A 13,906-nucleotide genomic window follows, 5' to 3' on the forward strand; every position below is an offset into this window, starting at 1 on the left:
TTTAAACTCTCGTCTCGACTGGTATCATATATGCTTTAATATTGCCACGAGACGAGACTTTTTCGTGTCTCGTCTCATCTTGATCAAAAACGAGAAGAGACGGGCCAATTATTTTTGAGACGAGACACGAGACGATACAGCGTTTTGACGAGACGAGACAGCCTCAAAGTCTCTTCTCGTATCGTCTCTTGGCAACACCGCATGCAATCGTGAGAATACACTGAACTATTGTCAAATGTTTATAATATCTCTGAAAAAGAATATTTTCTAATGCTAGAAATTCTCATACAAATTTCACGTTCTCGTTGCAGGAACTACAAAAGAAAGAGACAAGATTTAAGACCGCTGACCGATGCTCTTCTTCAACAAGCGCAGCAAATGAAAGCAGATGGTATGTCTGTAAGAGAAATCGGCAGAGTTCTGGGATTTGATGAGTCAACAGTTCGTAAAAGATTAAAAGTTGGTAACGGAGTTAAGTCACTTGGACGTTTCAAACGTGTGTTCACCCCAGAGCAAGAAAAGGAAATAGTGCAACATCTTAAAGATTTAGATGCCCGTTTTTATGGACTTACATTGAAGTCTCTACGGTTCCTTGCTTACGAATATGCAGAAAGAAATGGAATCACACATTCCTTCTCAAAGGAATCGAAGTTAGCTGGCAGGGACTGGACAAGGGAGTTTATGAAGAGGAATCATCTCTCTCTGCGGACTCCGAGAAAGACAAGTGTTGCTAGAACAATGGGATTCAACAGGCAACAGATGACTCAGTATTTTCAAAATTTGGTACAAATTCAGGAGAAGTATCACTTCCCGCCAAATCGTATCTATAACATGGACGAAAGTGGTTTCCAAACCGTCCCGAATAAATTACCTAAACATGTTGCTCCAAAAGGTAAACGAGAAGTGTCAAAAAATGTGTCTGCTGACAAAGGAAAAACAGTGACAGTTGCTTGTGCGATGAGTGCTACAGGACATTATGTTCCACCTTTTTTCATATTTTCACGAAAAAGGAACAATCCACTTCTTCTGAAAGATGGGCCAATCGGTTCTGCAATGGCTGTGACCGACTCTGGTTACATGAATGTGGAGACATTTTTAGTTTATCTAGATCATTTCAAAAAACACACTCAACCTTCTGCAGAAAGCCCAGTTTTGCTTATTTTAGATAATCATATATCGCATGTTTCACTCCAGGCTATTACTTTGGCCAAGAAAAACAACATACACATGGTTAGTATTCCTCCTCATAGCAGTCACCGAACCCAACCTTTGGACCGTGCTTTCTTTAGACCATTGAAAGCTTATTATGATGATTTGTGCGACAATTGGATCACATCAAATCCTGGTCAAGTATTGACGGAGTATTATGTAGCAGGTATATTTAGTCGAGCGTTCGAGAAGACAGCCACAGTAGAGAAAGCTACTCATGGATTTCGAGTAACGGGAATTCATCCGCTGGATATCAATATTTTCACTGATGAAGACTTTTTACCAGCTTCAGTAACAGAACAAGAAATTGAAATTGACACGGTTGATCTTGAAGATCCTGACCTGCGTGGAATAATCTGTTTTGAAGACAGATCGCTGGAAAACTTTCAACTTCCTCTTTCAGAAACAATGGGTAATGAAGCCACCAACGCAACTATTCCAGGAAATCCTAATCCTGTCTCTTCCAGCTCCTCAGATGGAATACGTTCCACGGCTCCTTTGAAACATCCTACAACTCTGCTTTCCGCTTCTTCTGATGGAAGCATACAAAAGTCTGCCCTGGACAATGCAACATTTGAGGCTTCAACTTCCGATAAGGTGACTGCTCCCGGTAATTCTATCCCTGGACCATCTTCCGTTGATAGAACAAGTAACAGAGCTGCACTGCAACACTTTGAGCCTGGAACTTCTAATTCTGATCAGTCACCCGTGTCTCCCTATGATATTATTCCACTTCCGAAAATAGGCCTAAGTGTTAAAAGAAACCGTACAGGAAGAAGTCTAAAATCGACTCTTCTCACTTCAACACCACACAAGGAACGACTTGAAGAACTACGACAGAGGAAGGTAGATCAAGAGAAAAATGTCTACAAACCAAAACAATCCAAAAAGAGACTCTTTCAAAATACTGGTAATCCGAAAAAGAAAATTGGTGAAGAACTGTCATCATCTGAATCAGAATCTCAATTTTCTCTTCACGAGAGCAGTGACGACTATGAATTTTCACTAACCCTATCCAGTGGTGAATCGGAAATTGAGAACGACAATATTCCAGCTGAGCTTGCAGTCGGTGACTTTGTTGTGGTCAAAGTGTATGGAAAAGCGAAATCATTCCGTTTATACGTGGCTAAAATAATAGAAGTTGACGTTGATGGCTACATAGGTGTCTTCTATAAAAGGGTTTCTCGCACCATGCGATTCAAGGAAACGGTTGAACAATCATTCTTTCATAAAGACGACGTTGTGAGGAAATTGTCCAAACCGATTGAAAGCACTTCAACTCGTTTCAAAGATATGATAGGTTTTAAGACTGATCTGAGTGATTTGTTTCTGTTCTAAAGTTTTTTGTTCAATTTCTAATGTTATTTAAGTATCGAGACCTACTTGTCAATTTAAAATACACGAATAAAACTATTTTATGTATTATGGTAACTATAACACAGTTTAATACAGTAAAAATACCAAAAAGTTTTGTAACAATTTTGTTTTTTCTGTGTGGGGAAACAATCCGCATTATAATTCACTTGCGGATTTTTACCCCATGCAATGGGGCAAAGGTCCGAAATTGCATGGGTCCATAAAATCAAATTCCCACTCAAACACAGTAACTTTGCAGGTTCTAAAATTGATGTTCAATGTAGCTGAATAAATAAAGTATCAATTTGTGGCATTTCGAGTTTCGAAATTAAAGACCATAAATCGAGAAAAGAAAAAACGTGAAAACTGCGGATCTTTGCCCCCACCTACCCTACATATTATAAATATTGTACTATAAGATAGAGTTATGTTTAAGTTACAACACAGAACACTGATTCATTTGATTGAGTCTTCTGATATCGAAAAAGGTAACAAATAAAAGAAAATATTAAATTTGTTTTACAATGAACACACAAGATGGCACTTGCTGTTAGATCTTACTAGAAGTGCTCATTTTAATGAAATGTTCATTTGTATATGTAAAGTATGCTAAAGTAACAATCTTATTACGAAATAGATATATTGTTTGACTGTTTCTCGTGTTATGTTTCGCATTTTATTTAAATATTATTTTACATTTAAGGAAATAGATTTTGAGAAGAAACTTGAACAGAACGCCATAATGCGTTGTTGCCAAATTTGTTCGTTTACTGTGATAGTCACAGTAAGAAAATTCCTGGATTCTAGAATTGCTGCTCGAGAAGCGAAACTTAGCTGTGAATTCCGGTAAGGGTTGAAAATTAATTTCTCCAGTAAGTATCCAAGCAGAATTCCATGATAATTTATTTTATTATCTGGCATAAGTAAACACTCGACACTATCTGGCAACGCTACACTATACAAGCAGCGTTTAGCATATCACCGAGAACACCTAGTGATCCACCTTAAATTTTTCCTTAGGAAATAATCAAAGGTGGCTGGCTTAGCCATCTACTGAGGGAATTTATCTGCATTTAGGGTTTGCTCCGAGAATAGTAGGACTGAATTAAAAAATATATATTATCAATTTTGACACATTGACTTAATAGTTTTCAAAATATGATCCTTCTGCATCAAGACAGCGTTTCCAACGACTCTGCCACTCACTGAAGGCTCTTTGGAACCCATAATTTGGAATACTCTTCAGTTCCCTAGTTACGACTTCTTGAATGACCTGGACCAAGCTGTAGTGCCCTTTCATGATCCTTTTCAGTCGGGAGGAAGAAGTCTGCAGGAGCGACATCTGGGCTGTAGGGTGGCTGGGAAAGCTGTATGATGCCATGTTTATTCAGAAAGTCCATGACAACAAAGACGGTGTGGCTTGGCACATTGACGTGTTGAACCTTCCATGATCCATCGGTTGCTAGACGGACGCGGAGACTCGTGTTCTGAGTCTTTCAAGTACCTCTACGATGAATGCAGAATTTACAATACTGCTACTTACGAGGAAGGTCCATAAACTGTCAGAGTGGAATTTTGATGAAAATTTGTGACAAGCTTCAGTTCGAGTTGCTAAGTAACGTAGTAATAGTCACTCGATGCGCAAATGCTTCGTTGAGCTGCTACACCGACGCCATCTTGAGATCCGGTAGGCAATGTCCAAGAATACCCTTTTGACACAAAAATGAAAATGCTTTTGAAATATCTGACTTCAGTATTGTAAACAAAGATAGAGCATCTATATGTGGAAGTACTTTCAATGCATGATCGCCATTTTGAAAGGCGCCATATTGAATCGCGGTCAAATATGATAAATAGTAAGGGGGTCATGTGGGGTATCAAATAGTACTGAAACTTACTCCTGAATCCATTTCCATAACCAAAGTTTACATATCTGTTTTCACTTCAGAGTTAGGAGCTCTCTCGCTCACAGGAACATATAAAAACTGTGTGAGTTAGACTTGTGTTATGAAATACAGTCGTGCGAACACTTGCAGGGTTTTAAGTAATGCAGTTGTTTATGCACTACAATAGCCACTATACCAATCAGATCTTGAGACTAGTGAGAGAAATCGTTAATTAAATCGAAATGCCTGTAGTAAAAAATGTAATAGCAGCATGCTACAAGTTATACCTATTTCAAAGTGCGATGGAATAGACTGCTCGTCGATGAAACACATGTCTAATAGTACTGACGAGAAGAGAATACCAAAGGAATTGTTCGGATATATATTAGAAAAATGATATAAACTGGTGAATATTAGTTGAACGACCAAAATGGTTCGGATTCCACTATAATCAGTAGGTCCACGTCTTCTTTAACGTAGCAGGCATAAGTGTGGGACGTTGGACTGAATCAAACCAAAAATCTATTTTAGGCTCCGTTATAGTGTGTTAAGTTTTCTTCTCCAATCTTGAAACCTTAGGCAAAGTCACTCATTGTTGCAGAATATTGCGTTCTTTTCCAATACTCATAGTTGACAACCTATAATTTACCGTGCATATTATGAAGTTAAAATACTTTAATGTATTTATTGCCAGTTTGTCTAAATACAATCGATTTATTGCTGCCGCATTGAACAATGAAGTGGATTTAAATTATCAGTTTACAGCCAATTCTTAGAAGAAGATATACCTGGAAATTTAGAATTCACTTTTCTTGTATCTGTTCTGCTATTAGTGATAATAGAATGCATACACACCTGCTAAGAATAGATGGCAATAAAGATTATTACAAGATTCAATATCAAGTTGCAATCCATAAAACAAGCCTCTTTCTTGCTTTTTCTTTCAATATTAAATAAATAAATATCTGCAACTTTCCACCTTCAACGATAAAACACTTGCTTATAAAAAGGGCAAGACTAATTTTCATATCAAAACTGTGATAAATAACTAATTGTAGCAGGTGTTCACTTGTTCGGTGTGCAAGTTATGTGGCAGAATTTTCATATTGAAAATGCATTCTGTTTTGTATCATCAATTTTGTGCGCCAGTCCTAAAGGACATGCTTGCATATGCATGGCAGAAATGTGGGTACGTCACAGGAGCAATAGTTGGTTCATTTACAAATGTTCTGGAGCAGTGCCGGATTTACGTATAAGCTAAACAAGCTATAGCTTAGGGCCCCATACTCATGGTGGCTCAAAAAATTCAAGGAAAAAATTGAATGTACATTTTCAAAATATAAGAAAAACAATAAATGAAGTAACATCTACATATAGCAACAGTGCTTCGTTTGTGTAGGCCCCTATGAAGTAAGTAATGGGGCCCCTTCTGCTAGTCTGCTTCATAAAATATCACTGGTTTCTTCATTTCTGTATATAGGGTCCTACGTTCATCTGGATACATAAAGGGTCCCATTATCTTCAGTAGCTTAGGGCCCGACCAAACCTAAATCCAGCTCCGTTCTGGAGACTAGTAGAAAATAGTGTCTGTGGTCATGAAGATTATGACGAAAGTGCATTTGTTAAGTGTTTGTACCGTGTGCTAATAATTTCGTTTTGGATCTCAATCATCCTTGCTGCAAAAGGTTAGTAGGTTAAAATTTGCTTATGAGCATCAGTTTATATTATTTTTCTATTAATTTTCTAATAACTTCAAGATATATCCTTATAAAGTCATATGTGCCGTTGCACCTAACTTATATTAAAGCATTTAAATGCTATGCATAATCGCAACACACATAGACTCATATATATATAGCACACTTTGAAATAGGTATAATTTGTTACAGTGCTGCTATTCCATTTTCCACTACAGGAATTTTCATTTAATAAACGATTTCTCTCACTAGTCTCAAGATCTGATTGGTATAATGGCTATTGTATATCAAGTGACTACTACTGTATTAGTTAAAATCCTGCAAGTGCTCGCACGACTGTATTTCATAACACAAGTCTAACTCACACAGTTTTTATATGTTCCTGTGAGCGAGAGAGCTCTAACTCTGAAGTGAAAACAGATATGTAAGCTTTGGTTACGAAAATGGATTCAGGAGTAAATTTCAGTGCTATTTGATACCCCACATGACCCCCTTACTATTTATCATATTTGACCGCGATTCAATATGGCGCCTTTCAAAATGGCGATCATGCATTGGAAGTACTTCCACATATAGATGCTCTATCTTTGTTTACAATACTGAAGTCAGATCTTTCAAAAGCATTTTCATTTTTGTGTCAAAAGGGTATTCTTGGACATTGCCTGCTGGATTTCAAGATGGCGTCGGTGTAGCAGCTCAACGAAGCATCGAGTGACTATTACTACGTTACTTAGCAACTCGAACTGAAGCTTGTCACAAATTTTCATCAAAATTCCACTCTGACGGTTTATGGGCCTTCCTCGTTAGAGCTACTTTTAAGAGATCCAAACTCTGGGATGGGTTTTATTTATATATAAAATAAAGAAAACATTCCTCTTCCGGGAGGCAATCGCCGCTATCGCCCCGATCGCCCCCTGGATCCGCTACTGCTGTAAACCATTCTTTTGTAGTTAAAAAAGATGATCAACATCAATCCCCCGAAACAATTTGTGCTACTCGAAAACACTTGATCCACCCACGGCATCACTCGCATGAGCAATCTTGATTATGTCATGCATGGGTTTCACTCGAAGTTTTACCCAATTTTACGCAAAACTTCACCGCGTAATGTTGCTCTAACAAAACGATTCATTGTGGAAATGAGACGAAAGGAGTTCACCTTAAATTCGATCTACACTTCGTGAAGGCTTGGAGACAACTGGCGACTGGTGCACTGGTAGCTAAGACCCTCCACCACGCAACCAGTGCAGTAACATCCCCCGACATTACCTCGTTTTGGCGGAAAAAGTCAGTCCTACTACTTCCCGGACAAACTGTATAATAAAAAAGTAATATCCTTAATACAAAATATTGTTAAATCATAGATTATAGAGTAGACATAATTAAGGCTTTCATTGAACCTTTTTTCCTGGGTGAAGCATTAAATTGTTGATACAGTCAAAACATATTTTACTGGCAATAGAGGTTTTCTCAAAATAATGTGATGAAAATGAAGAAAAGAACAGAATTCTTTTTGTTTGATTTGATTTGAATTTCCTGTCGCTTTCAGCAGCGAGGCTATATGAGATGTGGACCTAGGGTTGCCAGCTTTTGAAAATGGAAATACCGGACACCCTCCTGGAGTACGTATACTCTTAGGATTGTGGCATTATCGCTCGTCAAAAATGTGAACTGCCTGAAAGTGGTTACTTCACATAAAATTGAGTGATTCGGAGTTCGAATTTAATAACTTTAGTTACTTTTGAAGCATTTACTTACTTTTACTTTTGAAGCATTTACTTACTTTTACTTTTCAAGCATTTACTTTTGAAGCATTTACTTACTTTTACTTTTGAAGCATTTACTTACTTTTACTTTTGAAGCATTTACTTACTTTTACTTTTGAAGCATTTACTTTTGAAGCATTTACTTACTTTTACATTTGAAGCATTTACTTTTGAAGCATTTACTTACTTTTACTTTTGAAGCATTTACTTACTTTTATTTTTGAAGCATTTACTTACTTTTACTTTTGAAGCAGTTACTTACAGTTTTGGTTGAGTTGACACATGTAATTTTTGTAGTCTACCAGCAATAATACACCGTATTTAAAAGAGGAAAAACACATATAATTTGCAATATAATTATGGCATGCATAAAATATACTTGAAAAATAAGTCTTTAAGCTTATTACAAGCTTCGTTGGGGGCTAATAAGTCTCATAATGCTTACAAACTTTACTGGATCTTAATTAGAAGATGTAGCTGAAGGTGAAACAGTTCTAGCTACTCTCTTGAAAATGTACTTTTATTGATCTTTGGTAGTTTTGATAAGTTCAGTAAATTTCCTGCCTTCCGCGCAAGACAGGTCAATATCAAAGCGAATTATAAGCTCTGCTTTAACCATGTTAATGAACAAACGATTCCTTTCGTCCTCCAAAATAATCTGAATAGAACAGAGAATAGGACTATTGAGAGAAAAAAAACGGGCCATTTAAACGTCTGGTTTTGAGGTCGTACCGGACACCGGACAAGGAGGTCAAAAACTGAATTGTCCGGTGAAATATAGGACGGTTGGCAACCGTAGTACGAGGACTCAGACAAGCCTGTACCCACAATTCTACGTGCGTAGTAGTACTTTTACACGTTTGCCGTAAACAATTTTGTCAGAGTGCTGAGACCAAAAGCTACTTTTTTTTTAATAAAGTTTTCAGCTCCAATACAGTTTTGTTTAATTTCATTTTGTGTTACTATTTATCTTTTAAAAACGCTAATGCTATTTTCGTTCTATAGGCATTATTAATTACAGGGAATGATTAAAAATATTTTAAAAAATCCATACGGTACTGGGTTTCGGCGGCTAGAACGAATTAATTTCTCAATTCGAAAGTCATTCCGATACGGGAATATTTCAGCGTTACGTAACGGATTAAGTTCGTAGTCCAGGGATTCCACTGTATAAAGGAAGGAATATTTTTTTTATAACCCTGGCTTATAGGATAAAGAAGACCGTAATAAATGTAAATACAGAAGTGATTGAAGGATTGGTTACAATAAGAAAGCGGAAGAGAATATTTCAACACACAAACATGATGGTTTACCATCACAGTATCACAAAGCTTGGGTTCAAACCAGAGATCTTTGGTGAATGCTTTATCACTATGCTACCACACTCTTATTAGTAGTATTTTGTAAATGGTGTTATGAATGTTTTCGGAGAGATTAAAATCTAGCAATTTGTTCATTTCTGTTATTCTGCCCTCTTCCATATCTAAATCTGTAACTTTTCACTCTCTCTGTATATAGGTACGGTATGTAAATATGTAGTTAGCTTGTTTTTCATCAACGTATCTATCAGTATGTTTGTGTGTGTGTGTTTTTTTCTAAAAGAAGAAAAAAATCCATGTTAATCCTTTGTGTATATATCTGTCCAAACCTCTTATCTGCTTGCACTGTTTTCCACGCTTTTACAGCAACGACCAATACCAAAACACGTTTTGTCGGACACGGGCTTTATCAACGCAATTCGATTGCTTGACTGGTGGAGAGGGTGCTATCCAAATTGAGCTCGCTGGGGGGATTGGTTGATTGGCGAGCAGCGATTTCGCTTGATAAGTATTAAACCGCGCGCGACCTACTAACTAATCATAGCAAAAATTCCAAATGAACTGATCAGATTGTTTCATGTTTCCTGAAATTGGTTGTATCACTTGCATCTAGGTTCAGTAATAGGAAAAATCACAATGGTGCTTTGTAGCGTTATGTATTTCTAAGCTTTAGCTAACAAAAGGCTTCTTAACATTGAAATAAATCAGGAAGAAACAAAATTATATGGAGAAAGCAATTTTCCTCATGTAACGATATCGTATACATTTTCTGCTGCAACATTACGTACATACAGTGTCAGTAGCGTAACGTAAAAATGTCAGGCCCCCCGCAGGATTATTTTTGGGTTCCCTTCCCATGCCCATTAACTTCCCACTATATTATGACCCTGTAGAAGACAATGGTTAATAAATCCATGGAATATAATAAAATTACAATTAAAATTAATACTCACCGAAAAAGGCAAAAATTATTTTCCCTTAACCTTCGAGTGCCAAGATGATTTCTTAAACTAATGTTGGTAGAATGGGTGAATTTTCACCCAGAGCATATTTTTCTTTTTTAAAGTAAATAATGTTGTTCAGGGAAATGGATATTCCGTATTCAGCTCACTTTTTGTAGCCTATAGTTCTTGGAATTTTGCTTCGCGACGGGCCCCCAAACCCTGCGGGCCTCCCCGCACTGCGGGGCCCTGAGTTACTCCACTGTACAGTGTTCCCAACGAAGGGTTTTCACGCTTTTAAAAATTTCATACGATGCTTAGGATATAGCCATTTGGTGACGTTAATAATTCACGACTATGCTTTTAGCAAATCTAAGGGAATCTCGGTTATGTTCGTAATATTGAGGTTTTTTAAAGCCTACCACGACATAGAAAGGAAACGTAGAAGTACATACGTTGGATTTCAATACGAATTTAGTTGAATACATGATATAAAGTACAGAGTTCACCGAGGTTCTAAAAATGCCGCTCACTGAAAATAGAGCGCTATTCTTCAGGTCAAAATAAAGCGAAAATGCTATATAATGGTAGAGCGTTCGGGACCTTCTTAAGCAGCTATGGGGGAATCAAAAATTTCACTATGTGGCAACGTTGTAGATTAACTTGGAATCATGAGCGTTGCTCTACGAATCCATCAAGCAATGACCTAGATTGTTACACTAATAAGTGGTGCTAGCGTCAACGCCTATCAACTTTAACTGTTACCTGGGAAGAAGGTATAGAATAGGGTGGCCAAGAAGGCAATAATTAAAAAGCCGGACACATTGACTTAGAAAGCCGGACTTTATGATTTTGCAAACTTTTTCCTCACATATGACAATTCAATTCATTAATTGTGTTTAAGCACCTCTGGCTTAAGCAAACTGGGAAAGCTATATTTACAAATAGCTACATTTAATGTTAAAATTCTTACCTCATTCATATTTCTCTATTCCCCGAGAGGCTTTCAATAGACGCTTGTTCTCCAAGAATTCTTTAAATATGTCACTGCACGTTCCATTCTCACCTTTTTCTTCAAAATTGAAACAAACGTGAAGTTCGAACTTAATTGTGGAGATATTAAGTCGATTGCGTTCCTTTTTCCAAGCAGCATTCATTAATGAAAATACCAGTTTGCAGCAAGCATTACTCCTTTGTATGGAAAGAATATATGAACAGACTTTTTTCAAATTCTCAAAACCTTTTCTGCTTGGTGTTTTCGCACGTTCGAAAAGTTTTAAATGCCTTTCTCCAATGGTTGTACAATTCTTGAACATATCTGAACATATCAGTTGTGCTACCTCTTGAAATACCTTAAATTCTTCGTAAAGTCCATCCGTATCAATGGATTCGATATTGCACACCTCAACAGGACTAACAAAATCTTCAAAAGAACACTCGGGATTTCCAAGCGAAAGCAACGAGAGTCTCTTATGTAAACTTGTTTGACTAAAATCATACCACTCGCGAATGTATTGACGAGCCCGTTCATAAAAATTCAAAAAATCAGATTCGCACTTTGTTTTATCACAAGGAACTAATAGTTTCAGCTTAGAACTAACAACATATCCAAAGAATTTGTCTGTTATTCTATCCGAAAGCTTTTTATCTAGACCTTTCAACATCGAATAAAGTGTTGTAACAGTGCAAGTATCACTTTCGAGAGTTTTGATGACAGGGGAAAATAATTTGAGAGCCATCGGCCCATCAGAATAATGGAAAATTTATAATGAGACAACTGAAAAACAGGACAAATAGGCGTTCGGCTCTACTACTAAGCCGTACGCGGGGCAGGACCTCCAAAAGCCGGACTGTTCGGCCAAAAGCAGGATATCTGGCCACCCTAGTATAGAATTATATACATTTTCGCTTTATTTTTACTTGTAGAATCTGTAGTCCGTGGGCGCCGTTTTACGAACACCCTATCTATCTATCTATCTATCTATCTATCTATCTATCTATCTATCTATCTATCTATCTATCTATCTATCTATCTATCTATCTATCTATCTATCTATCTATCTACCTACCTATCTATCTATGTGTGAGCGGATTACTTCTAGTCTAATTGCAAAAAACATTCTTTCAAATGACACTTGAATGTATTATGTTTTGAAAGTCAATCACATCATGTGAGTGACAGAAGTCTTCTATTTTCTGTTGTAATATTGATTGTTATAGTGGAAAACCATATTTGTTCTTATCCATCTACTAAAACCGGAAATAATGCAAAATACTACAATTTTCAGTTTCAATATTGATCCCCATAGAGAAAAAATAGTTTCTTTTATATAATTTTAGTGTTTATTTCCTTAACGGGAGCCACGAAGACTTAAAGATGTTTTGTCGTAAACGAGATTTTAGAAACTATTAGCCGTACAACATGGAAATATTGCATAAATATTCTTCTATCGATAAATGGAATTTTACGAAATGAGACTCTAAAGAGAGGGAAGAGGTACTTGAGAGATTTTTGTTGTTCGTTCAGATATCCAAAACTATGTTAAGCATATAACCTTCAAATTTTTTATTAAGATTTTCCATTTATCCCAGGTTGACGAAAAAGTGGAGTTCTAAGAAACCTGACAACTAAACGGAAAAAGATGCTTGACATTTTTGCGATTCATCAAATCTTTCAAATTATTAGTCATAATCATTATCATCATCATCATCATCATAGGTATTCTGCCATTAATGGCAGAATACTTGTTGCAACTGAGAAGCTTCCATGCTCCACGGTCTTCCGTTAACCTCTTAGTCTTCAGATACGATTTCTCTGTTTTGATATCGTCCATTAATTGTAGTCTCCTTCGGCCCCTCCCTCTCTTTCCTGCCGCCATACCCTCGAAAACATTACTCATGATATAGTTCTTTCTTATCCAGTGTTAAAACCAGTTTCTCTTCCTCTTCTTAATAATATCTAAAATTGATATTTTATCACCTACCCAATTGTTAGTTTTCCACTCGACCTAGCTAATTTGCTCCATTCTTCTCCACACCCACATTTCGAAAGTTTCCAGTTGATTCTTATCAGTTTTGCGTAATGTCCATGTTTCTGACCCATACAGTATAATACTCCACACCAAGCATTTCATTTGTCTTTTTCTCAACTCTTTATTAGGCATAGGTCAATCCAAATGAAATCGACCAACGATGGTTGCTGACAAAATTGAGTTTTTTATTAATTTGTTTTTTTACCTAAGTTTGTACCACATTTAGGGAGTTGAAAACGGGTATTCATTTATTTTTTTTAGCCGCTTAGGTCTTGTCATAGCGGCCATTTTGCATAGGTGCCTGAGCTTATTTTGAACTTTTTAGTGCATTCCGTTAAACGCTGTAACGTTTTAGGTTTTAAAGATAATGAGTTCAAACAAAAAACATATGAAAGATAATGGAATGGACACCATTCTACGTTCTGTGCACATTGAGACGTTCTTCAGAACGTTCAGAAAAGTAGCTTTGAGCAATGAGTTTGGAAACCTAAAAATTTCTATTTTGGAATGTACATTTTGAAACGAAATAAATCAGACTAACCTTCAATTCTTTGTCTACATAGAGACTAGATAATACACAACTTCCTAAACAAGTTTCAGATCTGAGAACTATATACTTGATTTTTTGGAAATTTTAAAACATTGCTAATTTTCGAAAATCGTGTATTTTCACCATCAAATATCTCAGGAAGGACAGAAG

The sequence above is a fragment of the Thermobia domestica genome, chromosome 16, assembly GCF_964235325.1.
Source record: "Thermobia domestica chromosome 16, izTheDome1.hap1.1, whole genome shotgun sequence".
Lineage (NCBI taxonomy): Eukaryota > Metazoa > Arthropoda > Insecta > Zygentoma > Lepismatidae > Thermobia > Thermobia domestica.